Source organism: Pelodiscus sinensis, chromosome 31, assembly GCF_049634645.1.
Source record: "Pelodiscus sinensis isolate JC-2024 chromosome 31, ASM4963464v1, whole genome shotgun sequence".
Classification (NCBI taxonomy): Eukaryota; Metazoa; Chordata; order Testudines; family Trionychidae; genus Pelodiscus; species Pelodiscus sinensis.
The window spans coordinates 6,136,190-6,150,886 of record NC_134741.1 but is presented as its reverse complement, the minus strand read 5'-3'; the positions used below and the strand labels follow the sequence as shown (position 1 = coordinate 6,150,886).

At 52.0% G+C, this 14,697-nt stretch overlaps 7 non-coding genes across 7 annotated transcripts; 4 read left to right on the top strand and 3 right to left on the bottom strand.

Annotated features, from left to right (window-relative positions):
* Positions 1-995: 995 nt before the first annotated feature.
* TRNAK-CUU (transfer RNA lysine (anticodon CUU)) lies at positions 996-1,068 on the top strand. Its single transcript has one exon. It is a non-coding gene; the product is annotated as a tRNA-Lys (tRNA).
* A 1,165-nt stretch (positions 1,069-2,233) lies between these two features.
* On the top strand, positions 2,234-2,315 carry TRNAS-GCU (transfer RNA serine (anticodon GCU)). The gene has a single exon. It is a non-coding gene; the product is annotated as a tRNA-Ser (tRNA).
* Positions 2,316-5,537: 3,222 nt separating this feature from the next.
* On the top strand, positions 5,538-5,611 carry TRNAI-AAU (transfer RNA isoleucine (anticodon AAU)). The gene has a single exon. It is a non-coding gene; the product is annotated as a tRNA-Ile (tRNA).
* Positions 5,612-8,180: 2,569 nt separating this feature from the next.
* TRNAI-UAU (transfer RNA isoleucine (anticodon UAU)) lies at positions 8,181-8,274 on the bottom strand. Its single transcript has 2 exons — positions 8,237-8,274; positions 8,181-8,216 (listed from the first exon to the last, which is right to left on the bottom strand). It is a non-coding gene; the product is annotated as a tRNA-Ile (tRNA).
* Positions 8,275-10,283: 2,009 nt separating this feature from the next.
* On the top strand, positions 10,284-10,357 carry TRNAT-UGU (transfer RNA threonine (anticodon UGU)). The gene has a single exon. It is a non-coding gene; the product is annotated as a tRNA-Thr (tRNA).
* Positions 10,358-12,631: 2,274 nt separating this feature from the next.
* On the bottom strand, positions 12,632-12,721 carry TRNAY-GUA (transfer RNA tyrosine (anticodon GUA)). Its single transcript is given in 2 exon segments — positions 12,632-12,667; positions 12,685-12,721. It is a non-coding gene; the product is annotated as a tRNA-Tyr (tRNA).
* A 1,005-nt stretch (positions 12,722-13,726) lies between these two features.
* Positions 13,727-13,808, bottom strand: TRNAS-GCU (transfer RNA serine (anticodon GCU)). The gene has a single exon. It is a non-coding gene; the product is annotated as a tRNA-Ser (tRNA).
* Positions 13,809-14,697: the final 889 nt, after the last annotated feature.

Sequence of the window (14,697 nt, the reverse complement as noted above, 5' to 3'; positions counted from 1 at the left end):
GGTGAAAGTGACACATTTCTTACAGGGAGTCCTGGGAGATGAAGCAGCTGGAGGGAGCCAGGAGAGCAGAGGCCGGCCTGAGAGCTGAGAGTCAGAGGTGCCCACTGCACTTTCACACCACAGGTCCTATGGTGTAAGGGCAGCACTCAAATCTCAGAGTGGGACCTCCTGAGACTCAGGTGGTTGTTAAAAGGTTCAGGTGCTTCGGCTTCCATGCCCTGAGGTTCAATGAAGAGAGTTTTGTTCCTCTTGCTGGGTGAGTGAGGCCACTGGAGCTCCATCTCCAGACGGAGCAGGCCGGCGGGAAGGGCCTGATGCCATCACAGCTGCAGGGCAGGTCACCCACCTGACCCCTGAGCTCAGCCTGTGCTGGAGGCAGCCAGACAGTGTGAGCAGGTCAGATTGGGGGAAGGGCCCTGAGTCCTGGCTCCCAGCCATGCACCTTGGCAGAAAGACCAAGGGCCCCTGCACAAAGTGCATTGTGGGAATAAGAGTTGGGGCAGCAGGAAAGGGGCCGGCCCCTCAGTACCAGGGCACAGGCAGGAGAAGATGGGAGTGAATCCTGCTGCCTCTGCCATGGCTTGGCCCAGGAGGGCTGGGGTCTAGCAGCTTTTCACCCCAGCTTTGTGGGAGGCCAAGTAGGAAGGGGCCTCTGGAGGCTCATAGCCCCCTGGCCTGCTGTGTCTGTGGAAAGGGGGGAGAGGACACGTACCTCTCACTGGGGAACAGGGCGCATGGATCCCACTCGTTCCTGCAGAAAATGAAACAGGCTGAGCATTTTGCAGAGAACGGGCCAGAGCCCTTCTCCTGTCCCTGGAGAGATGGAAATGGGGCCGTTCCTTGTGGGGAAAGAAGTGGGTGTGTCGGGAGTGGGGTTCGAGTTCAAACCTCTCCACAGACCAGAACCCCACATTAGGGGCAAGAAAGAGCCTTGAGTCAGGCAGTGGAGAACACTTGGCTCCTGAGATGGGAGGTTAGGAAACTTTTCCCACACAGCCTGGCTAGCTCAGTTGGTAGAGCATGAGACTCTTAATCTCAGGGTCATGGGTTCAAGCCCCATGCTGGGCGGTGCCCTTCCTTAACTCACATTCTCAGCCTGTGAGCAATTGGCTCTTGGTTTTCATCAGGGTTTTAGAAAGAAAAAGTCTAGTCCTGGGGTCCAGCTTTAGTAGAACCAGAGAGAGAACCAACTGCAATTTCCATCTTCTGAGGAGAAGGGAAGAGGATTTTCTTCTCCTCAGTTCTAGCCACATCAGTCCAGGGAGGAGAAAAAATAACCCTCCGCCCGCTGATTGTCCCCTGCACCTTCTGGCGCAAGAGCCTCTTCCACAACAATGGTGGTTCATTAGATATGCAAATGAGGCTCACCCTCTCCCTTGGCCACTTGCCGCGGCTCCTACCGGCCGCCCGCCAGCCACTCCCGCCAGCCACCCCATCCATGCTGCTGTGGGTGCCAGTGTCTCACCACACTGTGAAATCAGACCAGAGACGGACACTGTCAGTAAACACTCATATCGGAAACGCTCCTCTGGATGCTGGGCCCACCAGAGCCCAGTGCCGCTGCCATCTGCCTGCTCCGTGGACATCTTCCCATTGCAGAGCCCGCGCCGAGCCAGACTGTGACTAGACAGCCTGTCTCTGGGCACCCAGGGGCTACTTCTACACTGCAGGCTTCTTGCTCAAGAATGGCCGTTCTTGCGCAAAAACTTGAGGAACATCTACACTGAATGCACGTTCTTGTGCAAGTAAATTTACAGCAAAATGAAGGAAAAGGGCTTCTTGGGCAAGAGTTATTCCTCTCCCCATGAGGAATAAACCCTCTTGTGCAAGAGCTCTTGCACAAGAAGGTAGTATGAATGAGCAACAGGGTTTTTTTGTGCAAGAAATCCCTCTGGCTAAAATGGCCATCAGAGCTTTCCAGCACAAGAGAGTGTGCACTCTGCCACGGACATTCTTGTGCAAAAGCACATGGCAGTGTGGACGTGCTCTTGCACAAGACATTTTGCGCAAGAGCTGTTGCACAAAACAGTTCTTGTGTAAGAAGCCTGCAGAGTAGATGTAGCCAGGGGGTGTTTGGGTTTGTTACCAGCACTGAGCTTTGTACAACAGCCCAGGGAACATTGTGAAAAGGCAAAACCTTCCCGCCCTGGGTGTCCCTGGCCAGCCTGCAAGTGGCACGAAGGTTCCTGGCAGTGCTGGCTTTGGGTAATTGGTAACAAATCATAATAGTTCAGATGAGATGGCTGAGTGGTTAAGGTGATGGACTGCTAATCCCTTGTGCTCTGCATGCATGAGTTCAAATCCCGTTCTCATCAGATGTTTGCAGCCCTTCCTCTTGCTTCTCCCAGCTCTCTCTTCAGTTCAGTGCCAGCCCCTCCTGTACCCCTGCCTGCCCCAGCCCCTCCCACTGCAGCCTGGGGAAAGGGGAAATCTCCACAGAGACACTCCCAGCTGGGACCCTCAGGGGGCCCTTGCCATGTCACTGCTCCCTTGCAGGCTCATGTCCTGCCCCCAGCCAGCCCCTTGGCATGTGTGAGCTGCTCCCCCTCTGCCCCCGTCAACTCAGGGCTGGTTTTGGGGCTCACACAGGGAACATCAGAGGCTGCTCAGGGGGCCACATGCCCCCAGGGTCACCTTTTAAGTGTCAGGGCAAGCCAGGATCTATCCCGTCTCTTTCGCAAGACCCCGCCCCTTTGCTGAGCCCCTGCCCTCCCCAAACCTTTCCATGGACTCTTGGTTACTAATGGACACTCGCCACTAATGACATAATCACACCCCAGCCATTTTGCTAGGGCTGCAGCTGGGGAGAAAAGTTTAATTTAAATCATTAAATGATTAAGCGTTTGAACTGTCTCATGTTAGTTGATCAAACTTCATGTGAAATAAAGGAAAAACATTACGGCCAGCACAAAAGGTTTCAATGTTGCTTTATTTATGGCAGGGGTGGGGAACCTTTTCTGGGTCGGGGGACCACTGACCCACAGAAAAATCAGGGACCACAAAAGTGAGAAACAAAAAACCTCTTCCAAAGGCCCCCAGCCCTCTCTGATGTGGCCCCCCAACTAAGACACCTCAGGCCTCTGGCGTTCCAGCCCCATGGCGTGAGGGGCAGGGACAGGGAGGACTGAGGTTCACATTTACTTTTCTTGGGCTGCAGAGTTAGTGGATTTTGTGGACCTGCTTAGTCTATTGGTTTTCTAATCGAAAACCTGAACCACTCAGCCCTGATCTTAGCAGTGTCAGACAGCCAGGGAAATTGGTAAATAATTTCAGTGCCCAGGCCTGACGGCACCTGCCCCACATAATTCACACAGCAAACCTGGCTCCTAGAGCACAGAAGGAGTTGGGCGGGGGGGCTCATTGCTGGGCCCTGGGGTGAAGCATCACACTAGCATCCTTCTGTGGGGGCCTGCAAATGTTGCTGTCCCTGCTGTACAAACAGGGCCATGGAGCCATTCACTGAACAGGTCAAGATCTGCCCCCAGCACCCTGCCCCACCCACTGACGTGATGACTATCTCTCTGCCATGGGGCTGTTTGCATTGGCCTCTTCTCTCTGGAACCAGGTTTAAGCTACGGCTAAGGCTCTGAGCAGGGGGTTGGGTATGGGGGGCTCTGAGGGTGTGTCTAGACTACCTAGTTTTGTGGACAAAAGTGGACTTTTGTCGACAAAACTATACCAGCGTCTACACTACTGCTGAGTTCTGTCGACATAACGTCAACAGAACTCAGCAGGTTTGTCGACGCTGGTATACCTCATTTTACGAGGCATAACACCTTCTGTCGACAGAACTCTGTCGACAGAAGGTGTTATTGCCTGTAACACTATGTCCAGACTACGGAGTTCTGTCGACAAAGCAGCTTGCTTTGTCGACAGAACTCAATGTGTCTGGACGCTCTTTGTCGACGGAAGTTTTGTCGACAGATACTGTCGACAAAACTTCCGTCGACAAAACACGGTAGTCTAGACGTACCCAGAGTGTGGGAGGGGGAGCGTGTGTTCCTCTGGCTCAGCTTTTCCCTTTCTTCTACCCCAGCAATTGCCCTGCTGCAAAGCAGAGAGAAGAGCTGAGGGGTGCTGTGGTGCAATAGCAAGGGTGTTGGATTTCTAATCTGTAGCCATCAGTGTGAGCCAAGCTAGTTATTTAAAGGTTGTGGGTTCAAATTCCACCTGAGTCAGTTTAGCTGCTCTCTGATTTTCAGAGCAGCTTTTACAGAACAGGCTGGACCTGTGCCTGTTGCATGATGGGAGTTACAGGGAGCTTGTGATCCCAAGACCTCTGTGTGAGACTTCCCCGGGGCAGTCACAGCTCACAGGAGAGAGCCCCTGGGTATCACACACTGGCCACCAAGACTTGCTCCATGGTCATCTCAGTGCTCTGGGTGCAAGAGATGTGCCTGAGACTCCTGGTAGGTGTGTGGGTCCTGCCGTGCCCTTCCTGGTGGGGGAGGGGACAAACACAGGGCGGTTTGACAGGGGCTCTGACACTCCAGCAGTGGGGTCATCCAGCCCTTCAGCCAGATTCAGACCAGGCCGGTCGGAGCCTCTCGCGCTGGCCGAGGGGGATTCTGTGCTTTCTGCCTTGGGAGCCAGGGTCACATTGCAGAGCTCCCCCAGGGATGTCCCACGGCAGCCCCAGCCACTCTCCTGCACCCTCCACAACGTGGCTGCATTTTATCCTCCCCCTTCAGTAACAACCGGCCATTCCCCGTCCCCCCCCCCTCAGCTCCTGTGGGACCCGGTCCCTTCCCCAGGAGCAGCGTGAGCACCAGTGGCCCCTTCCTATTTGACCTCCTACGAAGTCGTGGGGAAAAGCTGTTGGGCCCGAGCCCTCCTGGGCCAGGCCGTGGCAGGAGCTCTGACTGGAGACAGGTTGCAGGTGGAGCAGAATTAGCTCAACTGGAAAAGTGCAGCTGACCCAGTGGCCGAAAGGGGCTGCAGCTGCTGCTGACAGGGAAGAAGCTGGGAGGCAAGGTGCTGGCAGCAAGAGATTCCGGCTGCCTCTTTTCCCTGGGTCTCAGTGCGCCCCGTCAGCCACCTTGACCAAACCTCTGAGAAGGAAAATGTATTTTGTTAAAAGGAACAATGTGAAGTGTGTATGCAACTGACTGAACGTGACCTTGCGTTGTGTGTGAGAGATAGTGAACCTACTAAAACCAGCCTGATCTAGCTTTTCTGCTGCAAGGATGAGACTAACACCCATGTAACTAAGTTTATCTCTGCATATCGAGATAAAAGTAGCTTTAAGCATTAAGCCAATTGTAACGCTGTCACTAGCTTATGTGATGTCTATTCTATTTTGTGTGCAACCATGAATGTATATAAGGTTTCCACGGACACTTGATTTTGGAATCTTTCTTTTGAAACTTCCCACAGCTCTTAATAAAAGTGTTTCACTCCTTCCAACCCTGAGTCTGGATTTCCGTGACACCTCAGACCAGCTGGACTAGCCAGCCCACATCACAATGAGTCGCTAGTGGCCCCATCAGAGAAGAGCCATTGGCAGCTGAAAGGGCTATTTATGAGCCCTGTTGATAGGCCGGCTAGCTCAGTTGGTCAGAGTGTGGTGCTAATAACACCAAGGTCATGGGTTCAAGCCCCATGCTGGCCACTGAGATGTTTGCTGTGGTGGTTGTCCTCACCCACCCTTTAGCTGCCTGCTATGGACAGGGAAGCAGAGACACACAAGAGGCTGAGACCTTTGCAGGAAGCAGAGCAGAGATCTCATAGGAGGAGGCTCCAGCCTGCCCAGCCCCAGTGGCTAAAAGGGCCTTGGCCTGGGCTCCTTTCCCTAATAGCAAGGAAAACTCTTCTCTTCCCTCCATTGTCCCCAGTGGGGTGACCTGATGCCCAAATTCCTGCTGCTGCAGTGGCTGGTCCATGGCTCCCTGCAGGGGGCAGGCTCCTCCAGCCCAAGCCACAGAGGGAGGCTCCATATGTCCAGGAGTCCTGGAGCATGTGCCCAGCCCACAGAGCTGCTGCCGGTCACCTGCGTCAGTGGCCCAGTGTGGCCGGTTCTTGCGCAAGAAGCCGCCAGTGTAGACAGAGCCTTCGTGTGCAGAGCCGTTCCGCTGCTTATTGTCACGGGGGTTTCTTGTGCGTGAAGGAGCAGTGTGATAGTCCACGCTTAGCCTCATTTGCATATTGCTTGCACAAGAGCCTGTCAGTGTAAACATGGCCCCTCTGCTTTCTGTCTAAGCTTAAAAAATGTTTCTGTGAAGAAGGGAGATTCTAGAACCTTCCTCGGCAAGTGAGTCTGAATCCTGCACCACGACCTCAGTGGGACCCGCTGGTGAGATGTTGGTTTGCTGCAAATCCTTGGTAATGCCAGTGTTTGGCTTCCTTGGCTGTGTCTACGCTGCGCATTGCTGAGCAATAAGATATGCAAATGAAGTGTGGGGATGAATATTGCTGCACCTCATTTGCATACCTAATGAGCCATCATTTTTGCAGCACAGGCTTTTGTGCAAGAAGGAGCTATCTACACTGCTCCTTCTTGCACAAAAAAACCCTCTTGTGCAGAGCCGTTCCGCTGCTTATTGTCAGGAACCCTCGTGCCAGTTGGCAGGAAAATCCAGTTCTGACCAGTCTCTGAGCAGCAATATGGATCCAACACAGGTCACAGGTCACAGGCACCATTTAGTGGCCCCAGTTACTGACCTAAACACCATCATAACATGACGTCTACATCTACACTGCAGCCTTCTTGTGTAAGAACTGTTTTGCGCAAGAGTTCTTTTGCAAAAGGTCTTCCACATGAGCACGTCCACACTGCCAAGTGCTTTGCACAAGAGATGTGCTTTTGTGCAAGAGTGTCCATGGCAGTGTGGTTGCTCTCTTGCGCAAGAAAACTCTAATGGGTATTTTAGCCATATGGGCTTCTTGCACAAGAAATTCATGTTGCCTATCTACACTGCCCTCTTGTGGAAGAGCTCTTTTGCAAGAGGGCTTATTCCTCGTGGCGAGAGGAATAACTCTTCTGCAAGAAGTCCTGTTTTCCAATGCTGTAGTGCAAATTTACTTACGCAAGAACACTCGTGCTGTGCTCTGCATGTTTTTGTGCAAAAGCCCTGCCATGTAGACATAGCTTAAGAGTTTGTATTGATTCAAAGAGTTCATATACAATGGAAATGTGAATGACTCTGGGAAATAGACACTCTTACACAGGGTACTTGGATTTGAACCAAGAAGCATATGATCTGTAGTCAAACACTCTGCCACTGAGCTACACCCCCATGCAAAGTAAGTGTCTGCAGCCAGTATTGAGAAGTGGGTGGGGAACAGGAGGCTTTTGTAGAACACACATCTCAGGTGGGACAGACCGTCACTGATCCCAGATTGTGACTGGTCCTAACAAGGAGTTTGTCCTGAAAGCAGCAGAGCTGGGGCAGGACAGAGGTTCTGTCCACACAGAAAAGTTCTTTTGGAACAATGGCCATTATTCCAGATAACAATGTAAGAGTCTACACAGCAATTCCGTTATTTTGAAATAACTCTGAAATAACGGACGGCTAATTCCAACTTCTGTAAACCTCATTGTACAAAGAATAACGCCTAGTCTAAATTAGCTATTTCAAAATGAGGCCTGTGTAGATGCTCCACTTCTGCTATTTCGAAATAGCCCCTCCCCACGGCCATTCTAAGTTATTCAACTTGGGGCTCTAAATCAAGGTAACACGTCTACATTAGGGAAGCCTCCTCAGACTCATGTTGAGGTTTCCCTGCAGTGTAGACGTGCTATTTTCAAATAAGCTAAGCTTATTCCAAAATAAATGTGCAGTGTAGACGTAGACAGAGAGTCCTGAGAGATGAAGCAGCTGGAGGGAAGCCAAGAGAGCAGAGGCCAGTCTGAGACCTGAGTGTCCCAGGTGTCTATGCCAGCCCCAATGTCTCCGTCCCGTGGTGTAAGGAGCAGCACTCATAACTCTGAGTCTTGTCATCTGAGTTCAAGCCTCAGTAAGGCCTGAGGTGGTTGTTGGGAGGTCCTTGTGCTCCATGCTTTTTGGCTTCCTTGTCCTGAGGTTCACTAAGGGCCTCAGATTCTGGCCACCCAGCATTCACTCTGAAGAGGCCATAATATGTGAGGGGGAATTTTCACTGATCCCTTCTCCTCTGAGCTAGAATCCCAGCTCCCCCAACTTTCACTGGAAGAAGCCAGCCCAGCAGGGACTAAAAAGCACTGCTCTAGGTGAGGTTCGAACTCACAACCTCAGCATGTCTCCTACAAGTACTGCCATATAAGTACTGTGCGCTGACCCATTGCGCCACTGGAGCTCTTGGGCTAAGTATAAAAGCAGGAAAGGGAGAGGCAGGGAAGTAGCTGCAAGATGCTCTGCATGGCCCAGGGATCTGGACCTAGAGCTGTCCTCGTGTTTTTTTGCTGAAAAGCATTGCTTCTTGGCTGTTTGGCTAAGACTGAGTGATTCCTGCTTCTCAGATAGGATGAAAAGCAGTGAGAGGGAGACCTTGGCTGCAGGATCCACTTGTGCCCATTTTCGGGGTTAAAGTAGAACCTTGCTAGGAAAACTTGCTGCTCTCTCCTCACATTGCATTGGCTAGAAATTAAAGCCAAGACAATTGAGTGGAAAGCATCTGTATTCACCACTACACCACCAATGCAAGCAGCAGTAGCTTGTGGGAAAATTAGGGAGGTGGGGAAGTGATTACTAGCTGCTCTGCATTGCTCAGGGATCCGGCCAGAGCTGTCCTCGTGTTTTTTGCCGTAAAGCGTTGCTTCTCAGCCATTTGGCTAAGCCTGAGCATTTCCTGCCTCTCAGAGAGCCGTGTCACAGGCACAAGCCCCTTCTGGCCTTCCAGGGACACAGCCCAGGACCAAACAAAGCGCAGAAAATGCCGGGCACTGTCATGGTCTGGGCCACAGATAAAGTCCCTCTTGGAGCTGTGGTCGAAGGAGGAGTCTCTGCAGGCCCTGCAGTGCAGGTGGTGGAATGCGGATATTTATGGCCCAGTGGCTGATGGCCATATGTGCAAGGTACCACCTGCTCCTGCAGACAGTGCTGCCAGGGGATAAGTTCCCAACACTGGGCTGTCATGTACAACCACGGCCGAGTGTAACTCAGTGGTAGTGTTTGAGTGCCGATTGTAGAGGTCCTTGGTCCAATGTCAAGTGCCCCCTTAAAAAGTTGATTATCCTAAGTGAAACGTTTGCACCTCCAGGTGTGTCAGTCATGGATTTCGATTGAACAGGGATTCTTAAAATGTTAGCAAACCCCTCATGTGTTCTTGTGCCAATGCACATAAACCAGGCAGACGGGTCCCTCAACTGAAACCAGCTCAAACCTGCTGGGTGTCTGGTTTCTATTCCCATCAGTTGAGCAAGGCTGAGATCTGAATGCCCATTGGCTGTTCTGTACAGAAGAACAAGAAGCACGTCCAGCTGGAGAGGAATTGCTGTGATTAATCTTCTGGAACTTGATTCAGCCAGTCTAACTAAGACTCACTAAATCAAACCCAGAGGGCACCCCACCAGCATCCTGCTCTTTGCTCCCTTTGGCTTCCCACTGTGGGGACATGGCCAAGCTCAAATGAAGGAAGCCAACTCCAGTTACATATTGAGGAATGGTAGGAAAAGCAGGCAGATTGGTCAGGCACAACTGGCTTCATGCATACTCAGCCTCACCTACAGCTGGCAGGCAGTTTGCAGTGAGCTGAAAAGAGCCTGGCAGTCAGAATCAAGGCTCAGGATATTTCTGGGTCCAGCTGTGCAAACAGCTGACAGCCAAGCTTGTTGCCCTTGTTAGGGGTATGACCAAAACACAGACCTGTCTGTGAGCAGGATTGGAGCCTGCACAGGAAAACACTTTCCTATTTCTAAGCCAACTCTTTAACCACTTGGCCATCATTACCATCTTCTCCTGTATTTATATGTGAACAAAAAATTTGTTACTTGATCTTTGGCCAACTCAGATTGCTACAGGGCAAAGGAATTCTCTCTTAATTCTGTGCCCTCAGGAAGGGACCAACCCAAAGGAGGCCGGGCCCTCACCCCAAACTGTGAGACCCAAGGGCTTACAATCCAGTTGATTAGTGTTTACTGCACTTTTCCCTCCCCGGAGCAACGCTAAATCTCAAGGCCAACTCCACAGTCCCAGCGGCTGGGGGAGATGTGCATGTCAGAGCCTCTGCCCACTGAGCTGTAGCTTTCTGTGCCCAGGGAGCCAGACACTGCCAGGGCTGGAGGGAAATGGGGATTGGCTGCACTTTGGGAGTCAAAGGTGTTGTCTGGGATACAATAGAATAGTTTTACCAATTGGCTTGTGGAGGGCACCATGGCTTAGCTGGCTAAAGCACCTGTTTTGTAAACAGGAGATCCTGGGTTCAACTCCCAGTGGTGCCTTGCTGTGGCCTTTGCTCACATTTTCCTAAGTCCTCCTGGGACACAGAAGAGGCCTCCCCTGAACTGCTGGTTCAGGAAAGGCTGATTGGGGAGGCTTGTTATGGAGAAGGAAACCAGAAACCTGGAGCAGGTGCAGAGGTGACTGGCACTGGCCAGGCAGGGCTCTGACTCCCACTGTAAGTCCCTGGGTACCACACACTGCCCAGTGAGTCCTTCTCCATGGTGGTCCCAGTGCTCTGGCTGTGAGAGAGGCGCCTGTAACTCCCTGCTGGGAGAGGGGACAAACACAAGCCGGTTGACAGGGGCTCTGACACTCCAGCATCGGGGTCGTCCAGGCCGTCAGACAGATTCAGACCAGGCTGGTCGGAGCCTCTCACACTCGCCAAGGGGGATTCTGCACTTGCTGCCTTTGGAGCCAGGGTCACATTACAGAGCTTCCCCAGGGCCGTCCCACGGTGCCACCAGCACAGCCCCAGCCACTCTCCCTGCCCTCAGAACATGGCTGCATTTTATCCTTCCCCTTCAGTGACAACCGCCCATTCCCCGCCAGCCCCAGAACCTGTGGGACCCGCTCCCTTCCCCAGTGCGGCTCCCTGCTGAGGCTGCGACTGTGGGAGCAAGCCCCTGGCTTTGGGAGGGAGATGAGATGTCCAGGTGTTGAGTTTCTTTCATGGCTTGTGTGAGGTGACCCACACTTTGGGGGCAGCTGGAGGTGCTTCCTGAGAGCTGATTTTAGAGGGTGTGATCAGCCCTCCCTGTGTTTCTGGCTCCTTCCAAGAGCTTGAATCTGGCACCTAAAATTGAGGAATGTGCATTTGGAAGAGGGAATTTCTGTCTCTGTGTCATTCTTGGTGTGCCCCGGTAGTCTTATGGAAAAAGCATTGGCTCCTTATACCACGGATTGGTGGTTCAAGTCCCATCTGGCTTGACAGTTTTGATGTTTCCTGGTAGATGTAGAGTCTCTTAGGCTTCCTCTTTGCCATGTTATCTGTGAGATGTTTCAACACTGGGCCAGTGTCCCCAGGAATTCCCATTTTCCCCCAGACAGGACCCCTCAGGAGCAGACAGTGACACTGGTGTTAGGCGCAGACAGTAGGAAAGTGTTTCATAAAAGCTGAGTTGTGCACAGTGAGGTCACTTGCAGAGATGCAGATGCTGGTGTATCTGGATGCACCTTGGCACCTGTTACCCATCGGTACCCACCACCTCTCACCCCCCTGCCAGCACCCAGACAGAAGGCCAGTGCACATGAAGCCAGCGACTGTAGCGAGGGAGGCGGCTGCAGCACAATTCCAGGCCTGGGGCACATTGAACAACTGTTGGAAATATTTTTAAAACAAAAAATATGAAAAACTTTAGGCTCCATCTACACTGCAGGCTTCTTGCCCGAGAACTGTTTTGTGCAAGAGTTCTTGTGCAAGAGCACATCCACTGCTGTGTGCTGTTGTCTGAGAGGGTAGGATAGCTTAGTAATTTGAGCATTGGGTTGTTAAACTTGTGGTTGTGAGCTCAATCCTTGAGATAACCATTTAGGGATCTGATGTAAATCTGTCGTGGATGGTTCTTGACCTTTCTATGAGCACAGGGACAGGACTAACTAGTCTCTGAAGGCTCCTTCCAGCTCTATGAGGTTGTGTATCTCCTTATAAAGAGCATCCATGGACACTCTTTTGTGCAAGAAAGCTCTAATGGCTATTTTAGCTATAGGGGTTTCTGGCACAAGAAATCCCTCTTGCCTGTGCACACTGCCTTCTTGTGCAAGAGGGCTTATTCGTTATGGGGAGAGGAATAACTCTTGTACAAGAAGCTCTCTTGTCCAATGGTTTACTGTACATTTTCTTGTGCAAGAATGTACATGCAGGGTAAACACTCCGTTAGTTTTTGCACAAGAACAGCCATTCTTGTGCAAAAAGCACACAGCAGAGACCATAGACATGCAGTGTAAAAAACCTCACAACAACAACAACCCCACCCCAGCAGATCCCACTGAGATTTGAACAGAAAAAACAGGATTTAAAGTCCTGAGTGCTTCCCATTACACCACGGGACCAACATGGCTCAGTGTGTGTGGGTACCTGGGATACTCACTTTTCCACCTGGCCTCTGCACTTCTGGCTTCCCTCCTGCTGCTTCATCTCTCTGGCTACAACTACACAGCACATTTATTTTGGAATAAGCTGGTCTTGAATAGTGATTCCAAACTAGGTGATTTCAAACTAGCACATCTACACAGCAGGGAAACCTCAGAAAAGTCCGAGGAGGGAAAAGAATGGCTCCTTCGAGCTGGAGTTGAACCAGCAACCTAAGGATCACTTGCTACACACACACTACAGTCCTCCGCTCTGCCAGCTGAGCTATTGAAGGGTGCCTGAGTGCTATTAGTTTGTCCAGGTTGTCCCTTCTGCAAGTCTCAGGGCAACTTCTCCCCCAAGTAGATGGCATTGCTGATGAGGGGCAGAGGAGCACAGGGGCTGTCACAGGTACTTCACATGCAGACAGACGCCCTGAGTGAAACCCGAGCTAGATCCATCCATGTCTCAGCAAAAGGAAGAAAGTTGGGTTCTTCTCATGTGTCTTCTTTGTACCAGAGTCTCTAGGGGTGTGGCACCAAAACCTTTTGTGCTGGCCGTAATGTTTTCCTTTATTTAAAATGAAGTTTGATCAACTAACATGAGACAGTTCAAATGCTTAATTGTTTAATGATTTAAGTTAAAATTTTCTCCCCAGCTGCAGCCCTAGCAAAATGGCTGGGGTGTGATTATGTCATTAGTGGCAAGTGTCCATTAGTAACCAAGAGTCCATGGAAAGGTTTGGGGAGGGCAGGGGCTCAGCAAAGGGGTGGGGTGTTGGGGAAGGGACGGGATAGATCCTGGCTTGCCCTGACATTTAAGGGTGACCTTGGGGGCATGTGGCCCCCTGAGCAGCCTCTGATGTTCCCTGTGTGAGCCCCAGAACCAGCCCTGAGTGACGGGGGCAGGAGGAGCAGCTCACACATGCCAAGGGGCTGGCCAGGGGCAGGACATGAGCTTGCAAGGGAGCAGTGACATCACAAGGAACTTTTGCAGCTCCTCAGCTCATTGGCTGGGAGACAGTGACCTCACAGAGGGACCACGGCAACAGCCAGGTGGGACAGGCTGCAGGGCTGGGGCATCTCAGAGACCCCCATGGCCTGGCTGCCTGGAATCTCCTTTGTGAGGTTTCCCCTTGAGGGCAGAAGAGATTGAGGGTCCCATCTGGGAGTGTCTCTGTGGAGATTTCCCCTTTCCCCAGGCTGCAGTGGGAGGGGCTGGGGCAGGCAGGGTTACAGGAGGGGCTGGCACTGAACTGAAGAGAGAGCTGGGAGAAGCAAGAGGAAGGGCTGCAAACACCCGATGAGGATGGGATTTGAACCCATGCGTGCAGAGCACAATGGATTAGCAGTCCATCACCTTAACCACTCAGCCACCTCATCTGAGCTGTTGGGGTTTGTTACCAATTACCCAAAGCCATCACTGCCAGGAACCTTTGTGCCACTCGCAGGCTGGCCAGGGACACCCAGGGCAGGAAGGTTTTGGCTTTTCACAATGTTCCCTGGGCTGCTGTACAAAGCTCAGTGCTCGTAACAAACCCAAACAACCCTTGACTACATCTATGCTGCAGGCTTCTTACACAAGAACTGTTTTGTGCAGGAGTTCCTGCGCAAAATGTCTTGTGCAAGAGCACGTCCACACTGCCATGTGCTTTTGGGCAAGAATGTCTGTGGCAGTGTGCACGCTCTCTTGTGCTGGAAAGCTCTGATGGCCATTTTAGCCATAGGGATTTCTTGCACAAAAAACCCCTGTTGCCCACTCATACTACCTTCTTGTGCAAGAGCTCTTGCACAAGAGGGTTTATTCCTCATGGGGAGAGGAATAAGTCTTGCCCAAGAAGCCCTCTTTTCCTACGTTTTGCTGTAAATTTACTTGCGCAAGAACGCGCGTGCAGTGTAGATGCTCCTCAAGTTTATGCACAAGAACGGCCATTCTTGAGCAAGAAACCTGCAGTGTCGACGTAGCCCCTGGGTGCCCAGAGAGGGGCTGTCTAGTCACAGTCTGGCTCGGCGTGGGCTCTGCAATGGGAAGATGTCCATGGATGGCAGATGGCAGCGGCACAGGGCTCTGGTGGGCCCAGCATCCAGAGGAGCGTTTCCCATATGAGTGTTTCCTGACAGTGTCCGTCTCTGGTCTGATTTCACAGTGTGGTGAGACACTGGCACCCACAGCAGCATGGATGGGGTGGCTGGAGGGAGTGGCTGGTGGGCGGCTGGTAGGAGCAGCGGCAAGTGGCCAAGGGAGAGGGTGAGCCTCATTTGCATATCTAAT